Genomic DNA, 9,862 nt, shown 5'->3' on the forward strand with positions numbered 1-9,862 from the left:
AAATAAAGTCTCACTCTTGTATATTGTGTGTGGCCGGGGTGGGGGGTGTGGATAAGCGGGGTGTGTGTGGAGGGGGTTGTGAGGTGTGAGGGAGAGCAGGGGGTGTGAGGACCCCCCCCACACAAGCTCCTTCCCATGGCACACAGCCCCCAGTACCAACAGCAGCGGGCAGTGGGCACTCAGGGTGCTTGTGGCCTGCACAGGCATTGCCACCCAGCAGCACACAGCTCATGCTGGCACCACACATGGTTGCAAGGAGTGCAGCCAGGCTAGCCTCCCTCTAGTGCATGGGGCTCCCCATGGCTCATTTGCAGCTCCCAGCACTGGCGCAGAACCGGGAGAAGCCCTGTGCGATCGAGCTGCTTGCCTTCACTGCCCCCTGCCATGCAGATCATGTACTCCGCCAGGAAGCAGCACTTCCATGAGCTCTCTGAGCACCCACCACCTACTGCCGTCGCTGGCAGCAGGGACTGTGCACCATACGGGGGGAGTAGGTGGGAGGTGCCCCCACCGACACCCTGCCCACTTAAGCTCCACACTCCACAGCCCCACCCCACATTCCACACACCTGCCCAGCTGCAGCTCCCCCTTCCCCTGCCCCTGCCCCCACCGAATGTTGTAGCAGGGAGATGAGGAGTGGCCGCTGAATGCCAGGGAAACTGAACAGGCCCCCCCATGACTGCAGCAGTGGCAGCAGCAGGCCTGCCTGGAAGCTGCATGCCAACTGGGCCAGGCCTTTCAGCACACGTGGGTGGGAGCAAGGCACATGGGTTGGGCAGGGTACAATTAGTTGGTGGGCACTGGTGGGCCAGATGAAAATTGGCTGGAGGGACAGATCTGTCCTGCGAGCCATATTTTGCCCATCCCTAGATTATACCAATGTAAACAGGTCATTGCTTCAGGGCCCAATGATATGCCACTAGCTTTTCTGTAAAGCTATTTCAGTTTGCTTATCACGCTTTGCATATCACATACAGACAAAATGTTGTCAGTTAACTAAGTTAAAGTCCTTTTACCTCCTGCCTATAGTCAGACATTCCCTTGGCCGTTTCTGGAATATTTCACAATAGGTTCTAGTTAAAGGTTATGCAAAACTGCAGCACAACTCCTCTAAAACACAGCCTGCTGCTAGCTGCATTTCAAATCTATCACCCACTCTCCATACTCATTTCCTTTTGAATACCAAGGCAACTTCACAGTCTCAGATGATAATTTTAGAGCATACAATAGCCAGGCTTTCACAGATAAAAAGAGAGCATGAAGCACTAGAAGATCACATGCAACTGACAACTCTGCTCCTCACACTCAATGGAACTTTCTACTGCAAGGGTAAAACCTGTCTATGGTTGGAGGCAGATCCATCTGTGACAGCTCAAAATAATGGAATAAATTTCGACAGGAATTAGGATAACAAGCCTGATCTCCTTCTTCATATGCAAGGCATACATCTGACCTGCCTTCTCCAATAGATTTAGAGCAGCAGGGGAAAAAAATCCTCAAACAAGGTTCAAGAAAGACAGTGTGTTGCATGTCGTCCCATCCCGCATGTGACAGATGCTACTCACATCTTCTAATGTAGTAATGGTTGGTGAACAGTATAATCGAACAGAAAAAAAATGTATCACCATTAATATAAGCTACAGAATTTTAGCGTGTCCAAAAACTGTTGTGACAGCCAATCTGGATAACTATGCTGATAGCACCGACTGCACTGTAGACTGGGACAAACAATGATCAGCATCATTGTAGCTAAATATGATTAAACTCATGCTGGAGAAAGATTTCATATTCGCTGGCTGACATACCGCTGAGTATTTGATGTAGGTCAGGACTTTTTATGTCCATCATACACCAGATAAAAATGCCTTTAATATATTTGTTCCCAAAAGCCCTTTAGAACTGTCTAGCCACTCCCTCTTATTTTTAACTTTAGGAACAAACTAATTCAATAAAGGTTTGCATCACATTACAGTAAAAGCAAACATGGTTGGCCTCATGTTAATTACAAATTGAGCAAGGCTCTCATGAATAGCTCATGTTATTCATAGCTTCTCTGTGGATACTTTTCTGGTTTCCATATAAGAAGCAAGTTATTGAGCACTATATTTAAATCATGCTTCAAAAACATTACAGTGTCATTCATTGAGACCTGAAATTCCCTACATAAAGGCAGTTTCAGCAGGCTGAGACATGACAACAAATGAAGAAAAAAGCAGCATTCCCCCTCCCAAAAAGTTCTAACTCTTTTTAATGACATTTAAATTGCTTGCTCAGAAGCAACATCAGTAGTAATGGACATTTTTAAAGTTGACTATTTCGGTAACACACTATAATAGTGCTTCCATGGAAAGCAATATTTTTATCTTGGCTAGGTAAAGAGTGGGGGAAAAAGAATCACAAAAACAGTGACAAATTGTGGTCAAAACAAGGTTAAAACCAGCAAGAATACATGCCTATACTACATAGTAGCTTAATACGAAGACTCCTCAGGAGGCACCTCCCAAAAGACATTACTGAGCTCTGTACTTTCTTAAAGGAATGTGACCAATACTTATCCTCAAATGTACGTATATGAATCTGGCAAGTACACAAATAAGTATCTAAAGCAGCAATGTATGTCTGCAATACAGATATATGTGGGAACCACTTGATGATTTGAGACCTCTGTAATGATAAAGAGTTTCCCATTACAGTTTAAGAGGCAAAAGCCATATTATAGATGAAGTGCACAAAAAATCTAGGTTCAGGCTCCTGGATGAAGAAAATGATCCATCATGATATGTCTAAACAGAAAAAATGGCAGTCAGAAAGTATAATTATATATATTCATTTTACAGCTTTACACACTCCAATCAACTTCAGTATTTGGCATTCCAAATTTCAGTATTTAATGCCCTGAAATGAAAGTTGTTCAAGAGATACAAAACTATTTCAACCTTAATGCCCTCTGTGCAAGTTAAATGTCTCCACTGGCATGGTTCCAGGACCCAATCAGAAGTTTACCCCATACAAATGAAGACTAAAAAAAGGAGGTCACAGAAATACTTAAAACACAGAAGGAGAAAGTTGGGTGCAAATATAAAACAAGTTTACAACTCCACCAATAATCATGCTTTGCATTATTCAGGAAGCACTGTGGTATAACACATTGTCTATCACCTGGTTCTCTTTCACATATCAAGAGTGCTTACTTTCACTTTCAACCAAATGAATAGCCATTTTCACACATTTCATAGACGTTAGGGCTGGAAGGGACCTCAGGAGATCATTGAGTCCAGCCCCCTGCCCCAAGGGGAGGAAGTCAGCTGGGTCAAAGAATTTTGCTTCAGTTCAACCTATATATGACAATATATAAAGTAGATCCACACAAATAAAGCATGTTACACAGAGCTGGGCTTATATTGTGTGTCCTTACCTTTAAACATTACAGTACAGCCAAGAGGCAAGCAGTAAAACATTTCCTATTTAGTCACAATGACATCTTGTGTGACAGAAATAAAAATGGGAGTGGAGTGCTGTAAAGCCAGATGTATCATGATTGAACAGCTACTTCCACTTTTAGATCAAAAGCAGAAAAAACATTTTTCAGGAATTAAAAAACCCTGATCTATAAAATCCTAAATAACTCTGTGATATTATAAATTACTAGCTTTTTATTCTAGCATTAATCTCGGACAGCTGCTAAAAACCTTCCTCTTCGAAAGAAGAAGGAAAAAAAAACACCACATCACACGTGTACACTAACTAGGGAAGACAAATCCTTACTCAATTAGTAGGGAAGACAAATCCTTACTCAATTAGGAAACAGTCTTGGTCAAACCATTACACTGGCTCACCTAAAGCCATCCTAAAGAGGGGGAATCTGCACAATACATCTACTAACCCCAGATTTATTTTTTAAAGAGCATCTTTTGGTCTCATCAGCATTCCTAGTGTTTTCCTTTGCAAAGATCTTAGGGTGTTCACTGGGAAATATATTATTGCTAGTCAAAAATATTACAATGCATACACCAGACACTTGTTATAACAGGGAGAGGCAGTTAGCTGTGTTAATCTGAAGTTAAGCAGAAGGCATATCTAACTTGCCTTCTATTTGTTTTAACCATAACTGCAAGATTAATAAGATATTACCACAAGAAAAAAAGCTTCAAGTGATATCAGAATAGGTTTATGAGAACTTAGAATATATGGAATGGAAAAGTTCAGATTTAATTGCAACGTCAGGCAAGTTATTTTAGCAGATGAGCAGCACCCTTAGAAAAGGATTCAAGATATTTATAAACCCATTCACTTCTCTGAGGTTTATAACATAATTTTTTTAAAGGCACTAGACCACTACAGCTTAAGAACAAAGCACTCTCATATTTAACACAAGCAGGGTCAAATTTAATTACTCCTAGTTTGACTTTTAAAGAGCACTGATAAATGCTTTTGGTGAAAAATATTCTAAGCTTTACAGTACTCTAAAGTAAAATCCAGAAAAATTCCTAACTACAATAGCCAAATATATTGTAAGCCTCCACTTAGTTTACTGCACATGACTTAAGGTGCCCAGTAAGCAGCAGCCTCCCTCCACAAGTGGGATGGCAGCTCAGGCATTCCCCACCTCATCTTGACAAATAAGTGAAAAGCTTTCCAAAATATCCCCTGCAAATGTGTTGCATTTCTGTTCCACAGGTTACAGAAGTAAAGGAAAAGTGTAATAGCTCTATGAGACCATCTCATATACTGGGACAGAAGATAATTTATGGGAGCTGGAAGAGACCTTACCAGAGTTACCTTTATGGAATGTATACAGTAAGACACCTGAAGGTATCCTGTAACAGGATAAACATATCTGGCAATAGCATGCTGAAAAGACATTGTATAACTGTGCAGATAACATAAGTCCACTGCCTTTTTTAAAAAGCAATAAAACAACACTCACCACATAATTACCGCAAGCACTGAACTGTTCAGGAAGTCAATAAGCAAAGTATATCTTAAGTAGTCAGAATAAATGGATGAGTGTTGTTCACTAGGGATTGTAAAAGGTTACTGCTGTTTCTCTGTTGATCAGCTAAATCCTTACTTTAACAGAGAGGTAGTCAGCCTTCAACTTGCTTTAACAATCACTTACAAGAACCAGCTTGTCTGTATTTAAGCCAGGTGGCCATGCATTTCATAATGATCATAAGTTTTGTAAACAAGAAAAGTATAGTTACAAGAAAGCAGAAGATATAACCCTTAAACCACCTCAAATCCAGCACGTGTGGAATCAACCAATCAACTTTAAAAAAAAAGGGGAAAATGCCATGTTAAATTTTTTTTTTTTTTTTTTTTTTAAGGGATCACAAAGGAATTTTACTCCATGGTCAGATTGGTATGGACCTTCCCCTGCAGCAGGGGATGTTGTTCCCTACCTGGGACCTCTTGAGCACATACAGACAACATTTTATAGAAGCACGACTTTGGCTGCTGTGGCAGGTTAGCATGTTACTGCTAGGGCTATATTGTTTCAGGGTTGACAGCAGTCCAATGCAAATTTAACTTAGGGGTCAGCAACATTTTTGGGCAGAGTGCCAAAAACATCTGCCGTAGCGACTGGTAAAATGCTGGCATGCCAAAGGTAGAAGGCAAGGAAGCTACGAGGGGCCCAATCCTTGTTGTGGCAGCACAGTCCTGGCCCCTTCCAAGTGCCAAGCAAGATGCCTCTGTGCCCCATGCTCTGGCATGGATGTCAAAGGGTTGCCTACCCCTGGTTTACATTATGATTCTTTGGGATAGTTTAGACAGAGATGATCCTGCTTCAGGCAGGGAATTGGACTAGGTGACCTCTGGAGGTCTCTTCCAACCCTACTTCTCTATGAGAGTCTGCTTTATTGCAAATGTACTGACATCTTTAGTCCCTTAAGACCAAAACCAAAAGACCCCTCAAAACCCCTCTCCCCCAAAAAGCTAAGATTATTTCTGTTTATCTGTTGATGTTTATAAAGACCTTTTCAGCAAGGGAGAAGCTGGCTGACCTTATAGTGGTACTGTAACACTAATTATAAACAAAAAATTGTCAAACACAGTCAGTTAATGTTTACGCAACTATAGGAAGTGAAAATCTTCAGACAAGTATGATTTTTAGGGCATAAAGTGCATCTTTAAAAACCCTACTGTATGGTTTAACTGATCAAAACTGCTGTATGTATTAATGAAATCATACCAAATCATTGGTAGAAATAAGAACTCTGACTTCAAATAAATTGGCTCATAACTCCTGGAACTTCAGGGAAACTGGAATCTATCTAGATTTTGCATCTGAGGCTCATTTGTTACTGTTTCCATCTGATAGTTTCCATGACTTAAGTAAAAGTACCGTAATCCAGCATTTCATAAAGGAATGTCCACAATACAGTACCATAACTAGGAAAAGAGACCCTAACCAGTGCCCTTTGTCTGACAGTCTCAGTAGAAATCATGCTACAAAGTTAGATCAAAATAAATTTCAAGCAGGTGGGGGACAGCCCTCCAGATCAGAGATGAGTCACTCTTACTTGTACTACATCTATTTTGTGGATTAAGAGACACTACTTTTCTGAACTCAGAAAGACCCGCTTTCCTCCTCTTTGGTTCCCTTTAAGCTTGTCAACCCAAAGATGAAGAGATATGTCAGCTGAGGAGATCGTGCACAAGAGTCCACCAGAACAGTGGCAGACCTATTTCTGTTATCAAAAGGTAAGTGTCTGTCTCAAAACACATCATTCTCTTGGAAAACTTAAATGCACATATTGAATAAGCCTTTCAAAATCCCTTCCCCTCACCAAAAAAAAAAGGAAAAGCTTTTTTTTTTCTTAAAAGAACCTTGATCCTGTAAAACACCCTTTAAATATTGCCAGTGATTCATTTCAAAACACATATATTCTAATACTTGAATACTAAATAAGAAATATCCCAGCTTGCCACTTACAAGATACTTGCTAGGAAAAGGCTGCGTCACAAAAAAGAAGCCTGGTTATCCATATCATGCACTTGTGCCCCCTGCATTTTCAATTTGCCTGGATAACAACTTAGTCAATTCTTCTCATGACAGCAAAGAAAATCTACCCCACTTGAAAGTTAAGGAATCCCTTGGAGGAAGCCGCCAAAGAGATACACATTTGAAGATCTCCCACCTTCATTCTAGATATACAACATAAGAAAAGGGATGCGTTTCATATGTGTTTACAAAAAACTTAGTCATGACTGAGATGGACAGATGGGAGTAGAAGGCCCTACATAAGAGGAAAAACAGTATTACTATTGTATCTAATGCTACCATGCCAGTATTATGGTGCAGACCAACGATTCTCAACAAGGGTGCTATGGTAGGACTGAAGAGATGCAATATGGAAATAAATAACAAAGAAGAAACAGTGTTGATTTTCTTATTTTTATACACAACTGAAAATACACCTCCATTTATGAATCTACCTGAGGCTAACAGAGGGTGTCCCACCTGTGGGATTGGGAAGCCAGGGTAATGAGTACAGGCATATTTGCCCTGCCAGCTGCCTGACCACTGTCAAATGACACTCAAATCTGTCAAACTACTGTCTACTTTGCTGGGTATTTGTGCTCTAACTACAAGTTCCTCTTTGCACCTCAGGACTGCCACTTGAATTTCATCCCAGATCACTCTGACCAATGCAGAGATAGTAAATGGTTCTCTGCAGGCTGATTCTGCTTTAACATGGTGATTTAAGGACTAGCGAACAAAATATTCCATACACTTGGATTCACATGAAGAGCTGAGGCCTGAATTCTCACGCTTCCTCAATTTTCTTGAAGTATTCCTCTGCTATTACAGTCTAACCATATTCCCATTAATTTTGTGGAGTTTTGACAACTTTCAGTGCTCGTCCAAAGTCACTAAAAGATATGAAACCACATCTAGGAAATTTATATACCTTCTGCTCCTATGATGTACACCCTTGGGTGACTACCAGGTAAAGGCCTAAGGAGTGAGATTTTCAAAAGCAACCGAGTTGGGTAATTAACTTGCACTGAAACTATAAAGTCAGGTACTAATTTCCTTACAGTCTATAAATCTTGCCCAGCCACCTAAGACAAGCCATCAGGTCTTATCTTAAGTCCAGGGGTGGGGGAGGACATGGATAAACACACACATGCACCTTGGATTATGAAATGTCTTGTTGATGATTATATAAATGCAATTCTTATCTTATTTACATTTTGTACAGCTTTCAAACTGTACTAGAATATCTGTACGAGCTACTATATCAAGGTAATCATGTTTCGGTCATAAACTACTGCAAGACCGTCTCAGGCTGGACATAAGAAAGAATTTCTTTACTGTCCCAGCCCCCAAGGTCTGGACCAGCCTGCCATCGGAGGTGGTTCAGGCACCTACATTGAACACCTTCAAGAGAAAATTGGATGTTTATCTTGCTAGGATCCTATGACCCCAGCTGACTTCCTGCCCTTTGGGCGGGGGGGATGATCTTCCGAGGTCCCTTCCAGCCCTAATATCTATGAAATCTATGAAAACAGCTTGGCAAGAAAAGCATGATGATGTGGCTTAATTATAATAATGTTCAGATTCCAAACTCTATTTTGTCAAGGAAAATAGCCTTTGTTTGGACAAAGAGCTGGAGGGGTAAAAGAAAGCTAGAGAAGCTGCTAATCTTTGTGTTTATGCTATGCCTATCACAAAAGAATCACCAAACTGATAAGCTGAGGGACAGCATTGCACCAACAAATGATAGCACAAGACCTCTTCTAGAGATGACTGATTTGTCATGCAGAAAGTAACTTGCAGTGGAGGAGGGAAAGGAATGTACCACCACACTATTGCAACATCTGAGGTTTTGGAGGCCAGACCAAGAAATACTGGTGTTTAGTCCAATCATTATACTATTCCCACCGTTCCCCTTGGTGAAATACCTTTTTCCCTACATATTGTATCCGATACAGTTTTCCCCTCACTTCTATATACAGCACTTTCATTCCTCCTCTTCAGAAACTAGATCCATGCCTTTTTTTTTTTCTTCCCCCAGAGTGAAATATAAATCAGCCTTCCAGGAACTCCCTTATCTAGTAGAGAAAAACAACTATTTCCTAGTACAAGCTGTTCTCACTGCTCACTTTCTCCTCTCCAGAGAGAAGTCAGAAAGTAATGTTGATGCATTTTTTCCATTTCATAGTACATAAAAAAATGCAATTAAAAAAATAAGGTGGACATCATTATCCAAACAGTATTCTTAAAGGCCGTCTTGCAAAAACACGCTTCTGTGCATGCTTGCTTTCAGCCCATGACTTCCGGTAGTGGCAATGCAAGCACACACTAGTCGTCCAGGCTACAGTGTGGTTGTAGCTGTGATGGTCCAGGAAATACGAAGAGACAAGGAGGTTCCTGCAATATCTTTTATTGGACCCGCCCTACAGTTGGCAGGTGGGCTACACAGGCCTTTGGGCACAAGAGCCTTTCCTGAGCTCCAGGCACTGATGCTTAAGCAGCGTGTGTGGCTCGAAGTCGAACAGCACGACGCCTCCAACTTGTTTTTCACGTAGCTGAGAAAACTACGCCACCAGGTCGCTTGGTTTCATTTTCACACTGGCCAACGACAGCAACGCGGGCTGCAAAGCAGCGCCTCGGGGGAGCCGGAGCCCGGCGTTTTCTTCTCCAAGGACAGCCGTCCTGGAAACCCCGCGGGGGCGACCCCGGCCCGGGTCCCACCACTCCGCAGCACCCGGCGGAGGCGGGGTGAGCCTCGTCTTGGATGCCGGTGCCCGGTATTCCGCCTTGGTCTGCGCCAGGGGCTGGATCCGCTCTCGCCCTGGGCCCGGGCCCGGGACAGGCAGGCAACCCCCGCCCGCAGGGCTCGGCCTTTCA

At 42.0% G+C, this 9,862-nt stretch overlaps 1 protein-coding gene across 1 annotated transcript in view; it reads right to left on the bottom strand.

Moving 5' to 3' along the window:
- ANXA11 (annexin A11) overlaps positions 1–9,862 on the bottom strand; it is a 65,882-nt gene that overhangs the window by 55,566 nt on the left and 454 nt on the right. The window lies entirely within an intron of this gene.

The sequence above is a fragment of the Gavialis gangeticus genome, unplaced genomic scaffold, assembly GCF_001723915.1.
Source record: "Gavialis gangeticus isolate Ggan-Ray unplaced genomic scaffold, GavGan_comp1, whole genome shotgun sequence".
In the NCBI taxonomy this organism is placed as follows: Eukaryota; Metazoa; Chordata; order Crocodylia; family Gavialidae; genus Gavialis; species Gavialis gangeticus.